Source organism: Triticum urartu, chromosome 7A (assembly GCF_056163025.1).
Source record: "Triticum urartu cultivar PI428250 chromosome 7A, HENAU_Tu73, whole genome shotgun sequence".
Lineage (NCBI taxonomy): Eukaryota > Viridiplantae > Streptophyta > Magnoliopsida > Poales > Poaceae > Triticum > Triticum urartu.
In genome coordinates, this window is record NC_141879.1 from 261275640 (window position 1) to 261291573 (window position 15934).

A 15934-nucleotide genomic window follows, 5' to 3' on the forward strand; every position below is an offset into this window, starting at 1 on the left:
AAAAAACAGAAACGTTTGCACCTAGTAAAATTTTCGTCTTTAACAGAAGAGTGATAAAATACTTATTATTTTTGCACAAGTTTGATATACAAATTTAATATGTTGTCCTAAATTTTCATAATTTTTGGAGTTACATAAGTACTCGAGGTTTATAGATTGCTACACACTGTTCTGTTTTTGACAGATTCTGTTTTCTATGTGTTGTTGCCTATTTTGATGAATCTATGGGTAGTATTGGGGAGTATGAACAATGGAGAAGTTCGAATACAGTAGATATTACACCAATATAAATAAATAATGAGTTCACAACAGTACCAAAAGTGGTGATTTATTTTCTTATAATAACGGATCTCATGAGTTTTCTGTTGAGTTTTGTGTTGTGAAGTTTTCAAGTTTTGGGTAAATATTTGATGGACTATGGAATAAGGAGTGGCAAGAGCCTAAGCTTGGGGATGCCCAAGGCACCCCAAGGTAATATTAAAGGACAACCAAGATCCTAAGCTCAGGGATGCCCCGGAAGGCATCCCCTCTTTCGTCTTCATCCATCGAGAAATTTACTTGAGACTATTTTTATTAACCACATGATATGTGTTTTGCTTGGAGCATCTTGTATGACATGAGTCTTTTCTTTTTAGTTTGCCACAATCATCCTTGATGTACACACCTTTTTAGAGAGACTCACTTGATTTGAAATTTATTAGAATACTCTATGTGCTTCACTTATATCTTTTGAGCTAGGCAATTTTGCTCTAGTGCTTCACTTATATCTTTTGAGCTAGGCAATTTTGCTCTAGTGCTTCACTTATATCTTTTTAGAGCACGACGGTGGCTTTATTTTATAGAAATTGTTTAACTCTCTTGCTTCACGTATATTATTTTGAGAGTATCTATAAACAGCATGGTAATTTGCTTTGGTTATGAATTTAGTACTAATTTTATGGTGTGACGCCCCCCATTCAATCGTACACTAATCATACACGCAAACGTGTACGATCAAGATAAGGGACTCACGGGAAGATATCACAACACAACTCGACAAATAAAATAAGTCATACAAGCATCATATTACAAGCCAAGGGCCTCGAGGGCTCGAATACAAGAGCTTGATCATAGACGAGTCAGCGGAAGCAACAATATCTGAGTACCGACATAAGTTAAACAAGTTTGCCTTAAGACGGCTAGCACAAACTGGGATACAGATCGAAAGAGGCACAGGCCTCCTGCCTGGGATCCTCCTAAACTACTCCTGGTCGTCGTCAGCGGGCTGCACGTAGTAGTAGGCACCTCCAGTGTAGTAGGAGTCATCGTCGACGGTGGCGTCTGGTTCCTGGGCTCCATCGTCTGGTCGCAGCAATCGGGTATAGAAAGGGAGAAAAGAGGGAGCAAAGCAACCGTGAGTACTCATCCAAAGTACTCGCAAGCAAGGAGCTACACTACATATGTATGCATTGGTATCAAATGGAATAAGGCTATCATATGTGGACTGAACTGTAGAATGCCGGAATAAGAGGCGGATAGCTAGTCCTAACAAAGACTATGCTTCTGGCCAGCTCCATCTTGCAGCATGTAGAAGAGAGCAGAAGGTAAGTCCACCAAGTAGCATCATGTAGCATAATCCTACCCGACGATCCTCCCCTCGTCGCCCTGTTAGAGAGAGATCACCGGGTTGTATCTGGCACTTGGAAGGGTGTGTTTTATTAAGTATCCGGTTCTAGTTGTCATAAGGTCAAGGTACAACTCCAAGTTGTCCTGTTACCGAAGATCACGGCTATTCGAATAGATTAACTTCCCTGCAGGGGTGCACCACATTTCCCAACACGCTCGATCCCCTTTGTCTGGACACACTTTACTGGGTCATGCCCGGCCTCGGAAGATCAACATGTCGCAGCCCTACCTAGGCACAATAGAGAGGTCAGCACGCCGGTCTAAATCCTATGGCGCAGGGGTCTGGGCCCATCGCCCATTGCACACCTGCACGTTGCGAGGGCGGCCGGAAGCAGACCTAGCCTAGCAGGCGTTCCAGTCCAATCCAGCGCACGCCGCTCAGTCACTGACGTCACGAAGGCTTCGGCTGATACCACAACGTCGAGTGCCCATAACTGTTCCCGCGTAGTTGGTTAGTGCATACAGGCCAGTAGCCAGACTCAAATCAAATACCAAGATCTCGTTAAGCGTGTTATTTTGAAATAACCACGGACGTCGACCAAGGCCAGGCCCACCTCTCTCCTAGGTGGTCTCAACCTACCCTGTTGCTCCGCCAGAAAGATCCACTCAGAGGGCCATCGGGACAAACGTCCTTTCGGACCCAATCCGTGAATCACTCGCGGGTACTCCTACGAGCCGACCCGACTTTAGTCACCACAGGTATCATGTAAAGTATATAAGTATATACCATGATCACCTCCCGAGTGATCACGGCCCAATTGTATAGCAAGGCATACGGACAAGAATATAGGGCCACAGATGGAATACTTGCATTCTATACTAAGCATGTAGGATTGCAGGTAAGGTATCAACAGTTGTAGCAACAATGATAGGCTATGCATCAGAGTAGGATTAACGGAAAGCAGTAACATGCTACACTACTCTAATGCAAGCAGTAGAGAGAAGAGTAAGCGATATCTGGTGATCAAGGGGGGGGGCTTGCCTGGTTGCTCTGGCAAGAGAGAGGGGTCGTCAACACCGTAGTCGTACTGGGTAGCAGCGGCGCCGATCTCGTAGTCTATCGGAGAGCAGAGGGGGAAGAAACAATAAATATTAAGAAAACAGATGCATAGTGATGCATGACATGACAAGTAGCGGTGCTAGGGGTGCCCTAACGCGGTATGAGATGGTACCGGTGAAGGGGGGAAACATCTGGGAAAATAACCCTGGTGTTTCGCATTTTCAGACAGATGAACCGGAGGGGGAAAGTTGCGTGTTTGCTAAGCTTGGGATGCGTGGCGGATGAACGGGCTGCGTATCCGGATTCGTCTCATCGTTCTGAGCAACTTTCATGTACAAAGTTTTTCCATCTGAGTTACGTTTTATTTTATATTAATTTTAAAAGATTTAAATCATTTTTAGAATTTATTTAATTTACTTAATTTAACATTATCCAAAATAGTATTTGCTGACGTCATCATGATGTCAGCATGACATCATCAATTGACCTGGTCAACCTGATAGGTGGGTCCCGTTTGTCATTGACTATTTAGTCTAATTAGGGTTTAATTAACTTTACTAATTGATTAGATTAATTAAACAGGATTAATTAACTTAATTAATTCACTAATTAATTATTTAATTATTTATTATTTTAATTAATTCATTTTTATTTTATTTTATTTTTCTTTTTTTATAAAAACGTTCTTGGGGCGGGGCCCCAATGTCATTGGCCTAAAAGGGCCTATCGGGCACGCGGTTAGCGGGCGCTGGGCAATGCGAGCACCCATCCCAGGAGAGGGTCGAGTGGTGCAGATGGGCGCCGGCGCCGGTCACGACCGAGACCGTGGCGAGGGTGGCCGGAATGGGGCGGCGCCGGCTAAGGGCGGCGGCACCGGCGATGCAGGGCGGTGGGGGAGGCAAGTGGGGTGCGCGCGGGTCGGAGAGCACGCCGGCACGGCAGCACAGTGGGGGCAGAGGCGGGAGGCGGGGCGCGGGACGGCCGGGACGAGCTGCCGGTGGCAGCAGGCGCAGCGCAGCAGCAAGGCAGAGCCAGCGAGGGGCGGTCAGCGCGGCGGGCCAGCGGCAGCGAGCCGAGACGGGTGGGCAGCGAGTGAGGTGGTGTACAGGGCCGCAGCAGGGGAAGCAGCACAGCAACGGAGCAGGCAGAGAGCGGTGCGGGCCGGCGCAAGGGCGAGTGCGTGCAGGTGCGGCCCTTGTGTGCGTGCGGCGGTGCTACGCGGGTGCGGGCTTGGCCACGGTCGGAGGCGGAGCAGAGCGAGGGAGAAGTAGGGGTGGGCCGGAGTGAGCGGGCGCGGCCATGGTTAGCATGGGGTGGCGCGCGCGGGCGGGACGGCAAGCTGCGATGCGCTGGGCTGCGGGCGTGCATGGTTGGGAGGCGGTTGCAGGCGCGCACACGAGTGCGAGCGCGCGAGCGGCCAAGCGGGACGCAGGGACGGGGAGAGAAGGAGAGGCCGGGCCTCACCGCAGTTTTGCAGGGAACGGGGCAATGGGCGCGGGGATGTTTAGGGAGGTCCGGCGAGGGAGAGGACGAGGATGGAGAGGCGGAGCACTCCAGGCGGCGGCGATGGGGTCGAGGCATCGTGCCCCGATCCAGATCCAGCGGGGGGGAGTGGGGTGTGTTGGGAGTTAGGGTTTCTGGGTAGTGGGAGGATATGGGCGCGGTTGGTGGGCCGGCCTAGCGGTTGTGGCCCAGTTGGGCCAGCCTGCTAGCTGGGCCACTCGGCCCAGGGGGGTTTCTGTTTTCCTTTCTTTTTTTATTCTTTTCTGTCTTTATTTTATTTTCACTTTTCTGTTTTGTATTATAGTTTTAATAACTATTAGTTTTGTAAAATTATAAGAACAGTACCTAAATGGAGGTTGCAAATTAGCCCACCGCCACAATATATTTTGGTATTTAAAATATTTAGTTCGCACTTTTATAAATTTCAAAAGGGCATTTTAATAGGTTTAGCTGCTGTTTTATTTATTTTAGTGCAATTGAATACTTTATAGAAGTGTGGTTTCTTCTCCATAATTACCTACGCATTATTTGGCACAACCCGAACATTTTAATTTTAAAATTTGAAAACTTTTATTGTTTGCTTGATTTTGAATTTGAATTCGAACCGGTTTCGAACTAACGCAAGATTAGCAACAGTAATCGAGGTGATGTGGCATCATTAGCAGAGGTTCACTGTAGCTTAAATATCCGGGCGTCACAATTCTTCTCCACTACAAGAAATCTCGTCCCGAGATTTAAGAGGGGGTCTAAGGGGGAAAGGTTTGGTTACGAAATTCTAATGAATCTTCTCGGCCTTGGTTGCTCCTCTCAAAGTGGTCAATCCGCTATATTGATGTCTTCATTTTTCTGCTTCAGGTCATCAAGATGAAGTCGGCATCCTTTCTTTGGGGGTTCCATCGTACTTACGAAAGAATAAGGGGGGCAGGGTATTCCGAGAGAACAGGCCTCGGCAAGGTTGACTATCTGGTCAATAACATCGGGGAAGGTGGCAAAAAGTAACTCTCGAATTGAAACTTAAGAAAATATTTAGAGCATAGTAAGGACGTATCATGTGAAATTTCGATCGGGCAGGCAATCGTTCGATGCCTGAAACAGTGTGTGAAGGGTTCAAAGCAACGACAATAAGTGTTGTGTCTGGTACCAGAATTGATGATCTCTCGGAAGGTGGCTCGTGAAGTACTTACAAAGCCACGCGTGAGGAACAACTTTGGAAACAGGGTGTACAGGAGAGTCAGGTTTCGATCATGTGGAACTGTGGGTTATGGGCCCACCATGTTGTTTAAAGTAGGAAAGGCATGGACATCTTGCACGGTCATGATAGCAAGACATGTCAGAGGGTAACCTATCAGTTATGTTGGCAACAATGTCGATACCAAGGGCGAGGGACGAAGAGAACCATTTTCCTACTCATTGAACGAGGCGGACCATTAGACAAAGTTCTCGTCCATCGGCGGTTACCGGAATGTCATCAACAACACTAACAGGGTATTACCGACACGATTGTACACCTAGGTGTGTACATAAGCAGGAGAATATTACTGCTTAGATCATATAGATCACCAGAAAGGTTAAACAAAATAATGGAAAGGAAAAGGTGATCATCAGATTAAATAGAACAATGGAAAGGAAAATGTGTTTAAACACATTATTCAGGGGGTATAATCTTCCCAAGGACAAGCAGAGCTTGATATCCATGACAGGATATAATTGTAGAAAACCCATTAGGTTAGGGGAGAGGAAGTTCATGACATTACCCAAACAACAATGTTTGGATAATTGAGCAAGAAACATTTAGCATTGTGCTTCCAATGTTCTTATTGAAGATCAGAGTACCACAGACAAGCTTCGAGATAGCATTGACATGGTCTTCAAGCAAAGGTTGGACTACGGATACACGAAGGATCCATCAAGATCAACTTGTAGAATAAGTCTTACAATTTCCTCATTGAAGAATGGCTAACCTTGCTAAAAATAAACTATAACAATAGGTCCTCTGGCCAGGGGTGCTAAGCAAAGACACCACCTTACCGGGTTATGTAGAGACCAATGTTATAACTCTTGGAAATATGTCCCAACCATCATATCTGACCAAGATTCAGATCCGATTGGTGTCACGATACCTCAGACTCAGGATGCCTGAGAAGAAACGGTTCAACACAATTTGACGAGAGGACATTATGAGATTCTCGGAAATGATCTATGGAAGTGAGTTCCGAAACAAGAGTTCATCCTTAAACGAAGGATAGGATGAGATGGTGGCTGATGAACTGAACGACAATTCATCAAGATTTCCAAAAGATGGATTTCCACAATCATGTGAACAAAGAGATAGCATTTGTCAGGTCAAATGATATAAGGAGATATGCTCGAGGAAAACATACCCAATTTAAACATTGGTTGAAAGGTGCATCCGAAATATGGGCTTAGGTAGCATGACCGATATTATAATGGTGATTCGATAACCAATGATCTAAGATTGAAATGTCAACCATTAACTTCAAAGAAATAGTGTTGCTAGAAGGAAAGAATCCAAACAACACCGTTCACTTGTTGGAAGCAACATGGGGACCAAGAAAGAATGGTGATGGTGAGAAGTATCACTATACAAAGAATTCTTAAGAGGTGGAGTAATCCTCATGACATTCTTGATATAGAAGATGGTAATACTCCAAGGTAAATAAGAAGAAATGCTGGATAGCAAGGAACTCAATGTATAACATAGAACACGAACAAGTTTGTGTTGGAGGGAAGGCAATAATGTGGTCGATGACAACACAAATCATCAAGGGAAAGGATGGTATTTCCCATCATGAATTCAGTTGATCCTAGAAGAGCTCAGAATGTTGATCATGATCATGACACAATTGTCGAGAGGTTTCATGAAGATATAATCGCTCATCGACGACATCAAGCAAAAGGAAGGATGGAGCGAAAAGTTATTGAAACCACGGATACGACACAAACTCGAAATCAAGCTTGTTGTTTGAGGTGAAACGGTTAGACAAGGAAGATCGATGTAAGCTTAGCTCATCATCGAAAGTTGTGCTCTAGGAATAAGGACCAGGTAGCACAGTTTAAGATTTAACATGACGATGATGATGTAGTCAATCGGATGGGAATGACATCAGCGATTACAAATCGCAGGTAATAAGGATTACAAAGAGTAGTTGAACCATAGAACGGACTCGATTCAGTTATCGGTGTTTTGAGTGACAAATAACTCAAAACCCGGAGAAAATTGGAATCATCGAGAAATAATAGTTGATGAAGAACTCACAAGAAGTTATGTAGTTCGGTGATATTCTCGAGATACCGGAGTGTAATACTTGACGGTAGAGTAGTGTAACATCCCAAATTTTCAATTTGGAATGTTATGCATAGATCATCATTGCACATCATATTTTATTTGCATTTTGGCTTGATTCAAGAAATCCTACGCAACTTAAGGACCCATGGAGAGAGTTGAGGATTTCGTAATTTTCATATTTGGGTTTTCTCAAATTTTTGAAAATAGGATCATTTGATTTAATTATTTTATCTTCAATTATTTCTATTATCAAAATAAGTGAGAGGGAATAAAATGACTTTCCAAAAATAAAAAAAATATTGAGGATTTAATAAAAAATCAAATAAGATTTTATTTTTGGAGTTTTTCGCTGTTTTATTTAATTTAGGAAAAAATACGCGTTTTTCAAAATTGCATTTAGGCCCAAATAAATGTCCATATTCTCCGGCTTGATTTTAGAAGTCGGGGAAAATTTATTTCAAGATATTTGGAGTCTGTTTAGTATTTCTTTTATTTGTTTTTCTGCGTGAAACTATTTAAAAAAAGCGAACCGACCTAGTCGGGCCATACCCGACCCAGACTCTAGCACGGCCGGCCTTTATAAGCCAGGGGAGCCCAGCCCGAGCCGCCCAGCCCCGCCCTAACCCTAGACGCCGCCGCCCCGAGCTGCCGCCGCCGCCGCCGCCGCCCGCTGCCGCCGCCGCTCGCGCCGCCGCCGCCCCGCCAGAGTTCGCCGCCACCGGAGGTAGCCGCCGCCGCCGCCGGTCTTCACCGGTCAACCGCCCGTTTTTTTTTATAAAAACCGCGGTCGTTTTCTTTATTTAGATCAGTTTTTTTTTCCCGGTTTAATTTATTTAGCGGACGTTCATCCATACGTTCATTTTAACGAACGGTTTTCCTCGTTTAGCCACAGACAGCGAACGTTCGTTTGTTAGCATGTTCGTCGTTTTCTTCTTTTTCTCGGATTTTCCGCGATTATTTATGATCGCGATTTCTGATCCGATTTTCGTTTTAGTTTAACTTTTCGCTCATTTATCAGAATCAGGCGATTCAAGCGCCTAGAGTTTCGTCTCGAAACCCTCTTTCCATTTAACCAACTCAAACAAGTTTTTGCTTCTGTAAAATTTGACTTAGATCTAGATTAGTAAACGAAGCTTGTTTCTTTTGCTATTTGACTTTCGTCGCTTCATTTTATTTGATTCTTTTTGCAAACCGGAGTTCTTAAGTTGAACTTTCTGGTTAGATCTCTTATTTGAGTTTTACATGTGCATTAGATGAGTACTTATTGTATGCTTATTTGTTTGTTTGCAGTAGAGTATCTGGAGTGCGCCGCTTGCTACTTCGAATCTCTAGGTTTCACGGATCATCAGCAAGGCAAGTAACACTTTGATCATGTCCCTTTCATACCCAGTTTTTATGCATTAGATCAATCCTCAAACATTGCATGATTAGGATCTAATTAAATTGTGAGTTTTGGGAAAGTAGATGAGGTAGTACCTATTACCCGTTTGATTATCAAACCCTTGGGAGTTACTTCTACGTTTGATTATATTGCCATGCTATGCTAGTAGACGTGGATTGGGTGAGTGTATCCATGACAGATGTGAGATTGTTAATTAATGGTTACTTAAGGTGGCAACTTTAATACACATCTGGGTGGATTGAGGCACCTGGGTATTCCAGTGATTGCCTGTTGTTCTTTATGGACCGCCACCCAGGCTCAAAGGGATCATGAGATTATTCATACTAGAAACTTCCGTGTGCAGCCACAAGCTACTATGGGCTCTCGCATAGTTGATTAAGTTGTGCGAACTCTTACAGTGGTAGACTAGCAGATGTAGGGGAAAGTAGGTGTAACGGTCTACCCGATCGTAAGGTGCTAGCACTTCTGAAAGACTATGTCCCGGTCATCCGTTTCTCAAACACCATGTAGTGCGAGAATCCCAACGGAGGAGATCGAGTCTTGTGGGGAAAAGTGCGCAAACCTCTCCAGAGTGTATAAACTAATCATGGTTAGCCGTGTCCCCGGCTATGGACAGTCTTGAGTATCTAGTACTTGGATTATCATGTGAATCTCATCATGTGACTTTAATGAATTTTGTTGGGTTTTAATGTTGATGCTTAATTGGGATTGAGAGGGTTTCTACGCTCTCAATGTTTAACAACCACCATGATAGCTAAATAAAATTTATTCCTTTGCAGTAGGGAAAAACTGGCTTTACGCAAAACTGTAACCATATAGCTTTCCACCAGCCATATATGCATGTAGTATAGCCTATTTCTGTTCATTACTCTCTATGTGTTACATTGCCAGCATATTCCATGTGCTGACCCGTTTTCGGGCTGCAACGTTCATGTTGCAGACTTTTCAGACGATGAGTAAGGTGCCTTTAGGTCGTGGTTCTATACTCAGTGATGCCGTTTGAGTTGATGGACTCGCTTATCTTCTAAGCCTTCCGCTGTTATCGTTATTAGATGGCCTTAAGCCATATTATTTGTAGTAAGTTCTATTTTGAGACACTCGATGTAATAAGTGTGTGATTGCTACTCGGTTATAAATCCTTCAAGTACTGTGCGTGTCAGCATTACTGATCCAGGGATGACATTGATGCATAGAGATCAGACTGTTTGAGGTCTGGTCGCTAAAAGATGGTATCAGAGCACACGCTGACTGTAGGACACGACCACTAGGCTAAAAGACCTAGATCACTACTCTCTTCTCATTTCTGACTTCTCATCTTTTCTACTCTTTTAGGATGGAGGATGCAAGGAACAAGTTCACGCAACCGGATGAAGATACACCCTTTGGACGCCACCTAAAGGAAGTCACTAAGTACCTGAACATCGGAGTACCAAGCTTCACCGGGACCTAAATGCCAATTTACCCGAGGAGGAGCGCTGGATGATTCAAGTTCAAGTTCCAGGAAGGACGTTTGCGCCAGTCATCGAGCCCATAGAGTTTTCCTTTGATGCACCAACCTGGAGTCTAGGAAAGAGCATGGCAGCCCACATCACCATGGGACGTATTGGAGAAGTTTACCACAATGATCTCAAGGATACTATCTACCAGATTTGTGGGCGCCGAGATGAGCACTGGGAGATGATCAGCACCAGGAAGGATAGATCAATCGTAGCTTTTATCCAGGAGTTAAACCAGCACATTTGACGTCAGGAGAATCAGATGTGCGCATGCATGATAGATCTGAAGAAGGCGATGACAAGAATCACGGAGCTGGAGGAAGAACTCAAGGCTACACGCAAAGATTATATAGAGGAAATCGAAGTATTAGTGGATAAGAATGATGACCTGATTAAGAAGATCGAAATATTTATGGGAGACCCCACACCAGTAGAAGAAGACGAAGAACCCAAGGAGATTCGCCCGGAGGACTACATCATCATCGACGACACCGACTCACACCCAGATGACAGTGATGATGACTATGTTGATGAAGCTGGAGCGGATATCATGGAGTCTTCATCAGAGCAGTTTTTCTAGTAGACCACCATAATAGTAGTAGTATTCCACCATGTATATAGCATAGTCCAAACACTTTTGTAACGATAGTTCTAGACCGATTGTATGCCCTTGTTTTGAATTGAATGAAGTGATTTTGTTTGCATTTGCCTCATGTGCATATGGGTAGTGTTTTCTCTCTAGACCTCAATCTATTCTATATTCTCATCTTTTCTAAACCCTTAGATGCCTCCGAGATGTGACAATGGATTTGCTTTCCCACCGGAGCTCACTCAGTTGATCCAGCAGCAGAATGCATTGATGCAGTTGCTAGTCCAGAATCAGAATCAAGGAAACAACAACAACAACCCACCACCACCTGTTGATCACTTAACCCGTTTCCTTAGACTGAATCCGCTGGTGTTCTCTAGTAGCACCGAGCCGATAGTGGCAGATGATTGGCTCCGCAAGACAGGGAGGGAATTGACCACAGCAGGATGCACAGATGTGGAAAAGGTGCGTTTTGCCGCACATCATCTTGAAGGACCCGTAGCATCATGGTGGGAGAATTTCACAGCCACTTATCCTATAGACACTGTCACATGGGATCAGTTTCAGTAAGCTTTCCATACTGCCCATGTTTCAGCTGGAGCTATGCCCATGAAGAAGCATGAGTTTCGCAACTTGCGCCAAGGAGGACTGATAGTTGGCGAATATGTGGATGACTTCAGTAAGTTAGCACGTTATGCCCCGGATGACGTTACTACGGATGCAGCTAAGCAGGAGAAGTTTCTGGAAGGACCAAATGATGAGTTGAGCATGCAGTTGATGGTAGCAACTTTCAACAACTACCAGGATTTGGTAGATCATGCTCTTATGATTGAAGGGAAGCAGCAACAGATTGAGAACCGCAAGAGGAAGTATGGACAAGGGAAATACAATTCAGGAGCTCAGCAGAAGCGACGTTTTACCCCGAAATCAGGAGGACATTTTCAGCATACCCATGGAGGAGGAAGTTCGCATAATCATAATGGCCCCAAGAATGGTAACGGGAATGGGGGAAGCAACGGTCAGAATCGTACCAACCCATCAACCCTAGCCAAGAGAGACCTGAGCCAAGTCACATGTTATAAGTGTTAGAAGACCGGGCATTATGCCAATGAATGTCCTAAAGCCCAGAATGGAAATGGCAATGGAAGCTCTGGGAAGAAGCCGAACCCTTTCAACAGGGGACAGGTGAACCACGTTAACGTGGAGGAGGTTGAAGCCCGACTAGATGCAGCAATCGATAAGTTTTTGGTTAAGTCTTTTACTGCAATCGTTCTTTTTGATACTGGTGCATCGCATTCATACATATCAAGGGGATTCGTGGATAAGTATAAACTGCCCACCAAGGTTCTTAGAACACCTATGTTGGTAAGCTCACCAGGAGCGGAGTATATGGCCAGCCGAGGATGTTTTCAAGTGCCATTGATTATAGGTAGGCATGTTTTCCCCTCAGATTTAATCATTCTGGAATTGCAAGGTTTGGATGTGATTCTAGGTATGGATTGGCTGTCGATGTATGGAGGAAACATCGATTGCGCCAGTAAGTCGATTTTGCTTACCACCCCGGAAGGGAGAAGGATCAAGTATGTGTCACGGCATGAGCCGAAGAGGACACAAGTAAATTTCTTAACAGGAGTTGTACAGGAGGAAGTACCGGTGGTAAAGGATTTTCTGGATGTATTTCCAGAAGAGTTGCCAGGCATGCCACCGGATAGAGACATTGAGTTTTTGATTGAGCTTTTGCCAGGCACACGACCAATATCTAAGAGACCGTATAGAATGCCTGCAAAGGATTTGGAGGAGATTAAGAAGCAGATTAAGGAGTTACTGGATAAGGGATATATTCGCCCAAGTTCATCACCTTGGGGATCACCAGTACTTCTAGTGGAAAAGAAGGATGGATCGTTAAGGATGGTTGTTGATTATCAAGGATTGAATGAAGTGACGATCAAGAATAAGTACCGACTGCCGATGATCAATGATTTGTTTAACCAATTGCAAGGAGCTAAGGTATTTTCCAAGAACGATTTGCGATCAGGATACCACCAGTTGAAGATTCGAGAGCAGGACATACCTAAGACAGCTTTTACCACAAGGTATGGGCTGTATGAGTATATTGTTATGTCATTTGGTATAACTAATACACCTGCTTATTTTATGAACATGATGAACAAAGTGTTTATGCAGTATTTGGATAAATTCGTCATAGTGTTCATTGATGATATTCTGGTTTACTCGAAGAATGAAGAAGAACATAAAGAACATTTGCGTTTGGTACTTGGTAAGCTCAGAGAACATCAGTTATATGCCAAGTTCAGCAAATGTGAGTTTTGGTTGAAGGAAGTTGGATTCCTTGGACATGTTATATCCGGAGAAGGAATAGCGGTAGATCCCACCAAGGTTGTCGCTATGACAAATTGGGAAGCCCCAACAATAGTGGGAGAGATCCGGAGTTTTCTTGGACTCACAGGATACTACCGGAGATTCATTGAAAATTTCTCGAAGATTGCAAAACCTATGACGGAGTTGTTGAAGAAGGATATCAAGTTCAAATGGATTGAGGAATGTGAGGCCAGTTTCCAGGAGTTGAAGAAACGTTTGGTTACCTCGCCAGTGTTGATTCTGCCAGATCACCGCAAGGATTATGAGGTGTATTGCATCGCTTCACGTCGAGGACTTGGAGTAGTGCTTCTGCAGGAGGGAAGAGTTGTTTCGTATGCTTCACGACAGCTTAAGCCCCATGAGTTGAATTATGCTACACATGATTTGGAGTTAGCATCCGTAGTGCATGCTTTAAAGACGTGGAGACATTTTCTCATCGGAAACCATTGTGAGGTGTACACGGATCACAAGATTTTGAAGTACATCTTCACGCAGAAGGAGTTGAATCTCAGACAAAGAACATAGTTGGAGCTCATCAAGGATTATGACATGAGATTGCATTATCACCCCAGAAAGGCTAACGTAGTAGCCGATGCGTTGAGCCGCAAGAGCCATGTCAACACACTCATGACCGGAGATTTACCAAAGGAGTTAGCCGAGGATCTTCGCAAGCTATGTTTGGAGATAGTTCCGAGAGGCTATATAGCAGCATTGGAGGTTCAGTCTACTTTGATGGATAAGATCAGAGAAGCTCAGAAGAGTGACAAGGAGATTGCCTCTATTAAAGACAAAATGAGCAAGGGAAAAGCTAAAGGATTTCGTGAGGATGAGCACGATACCCTATGGTTCGAGGACCATGTTTATGTGCCTAGTGATCCAGAGATCAGGAAGTTGATTCTGCAAGAGGCCCATGACTCACCATACTCGATTCTCCCAGGAAATACCAAGATATATTTGGATTTGAAGGATACTTTATGGTGGACTGGAATGAAGAAAGATATTGCGGAGTATGTAGTCGTTTGTGATGTATGTCAGAGAGTAAAGGCAGAGCATCAGAAGCCAGCAGGATTGCTACAGCCATTGCCGAGACCCGAATGGAAGTGGGATAAGCTAGTCATGGATTTTATCACAGGATTACCCAGGACCCGTTCAGGCTATGACTCGATATGGGTTGTAGTCGATCGTTTGACGAAGGTAGCTGATTTCATCCTAGTGAAGACTACTTACAGCAGTGCTGAGTTAGCTAAGATATACATGACCAGGATCGTATGTCTGCATGGAGTTCCAAGGAGCATTGTATCAGATAGAGGAACCCAGCTTACCTCAAAGTTCTGGAATCAGTTGCATGAAACTTTGGGTACTATACTAGAGTTTAGTACAACTTTTCATCCGCAGATAGATGGACAGACCGAGAGAGTCAATCAGATTTTGGAGGATATGCTGAGAGCTTGTGCGCTAGATTATGGATCTAGTTGGGACGACCATATTCCGTATGCAGAGTTCTCTTACAACAACAGTTATCAATCCAGTTTGAAGATGGCCCCTTTTGAAGCCTTGTACGGAAGGAGGTCCAGAACCCCGCTGTTGTGGGATGAAGTTGGAGACCGCCAGTTGTTTGGACCGGATTTGATTAAGGAGTTTGAACAGAAGGTGAAGTTGATTCACAATAGGCTCAAGGTAGCCCAATCCAGGCAAAAGAGCTACGCAGATTCTAAACGCAAGGAGACAGTTTACAAAGTCGGAGACAGAGTTTATCTTCGTGTATCCCCGCTTCGAGGAGTTAAGCACTTTGGAGTTAAGGGAAAATTAGCTCCACGTTTTGTGGGACCATACAAAGTTTTGGAGCGTATGGGAGAAGTTGCTTACAAGTTGGAGTTGCACAAAGGATTGTCAGGAATTCACGATGTGTTCCATGTTTCCCAGTTGAAAAAGTGCCACGCAGAGATGGTTGATATACCGCTAAGAGATACAGTGTCTCTGGAAGCGATTCAGTTGGATAGTGATTTGACCTACAAGGAGAAACCAGTCAAGATTCTCGAATATGCCAGCCGAGTCACCCGCAGCAAGGTTATCAGGTTTTGTAAAGTTCAGTGGAGCCACCATACCGAGGATGAAGCCACCTGGGAGCGAGAGGAAGATCTGCTGAAGGTCCACCCTCACCTATTTTCTAGCCAACCCGAATCTCGAGGGCGAGATTCATCTTAAGGGGGGTAGGTTTGTAAAATCCCAAATTTTCAATTTGGAATGTTATACATAGATCATCATTGCATATCATATTTTATTTGCATTTTGGCTTGATCCTAGAAATCCTACGCAACTCAAGGACCCATGGAGAGAGTTGAGGATTTCGTTATTTTCATATTTGGGTTTTCTCAAATTTTTGAAAGTAGGATCATTTGATTTAATTATTTTATCTTTAATTACTTTTATTATAAAAATAAGTGAGAGGGAATAAAATGAATTTCCCAAAATAAAGAAATATTGAGGATTTAATAAAAAATCAAATAAGATTTTATTTTTGAAGTTTTTCGCTGTTTTATTTGAATTTAGGAAAAAATATGCGTTTTTCAAAATTGCATTTAGGCCCCAAATA

General features: G+C 44.0%; 1 long non-coding RNA gene across 1 annotated transcript; it reads right to left on the reverse strand.

Moving 5' to 3' along the window:
- Window positions 1-1034: 1034 nt before the first annotated feature.
- On the reverse strand, window positions 1035-4280 carry LOC147959251 (uncharacterized). The gene is made up of 3 exons (XR_015611157.1): window positions 4130-4280; window positions 2648-2722; window positions 1035-1341 (listed from the first exon to the last, which is right to left on the reverse strand). It is a non-coding gene; the product is annotated as an uncharacterized LOC147959251 (long non-coding RNA).
- Window positions 4281-15934: the final 11654 nt, after the last annotated feature.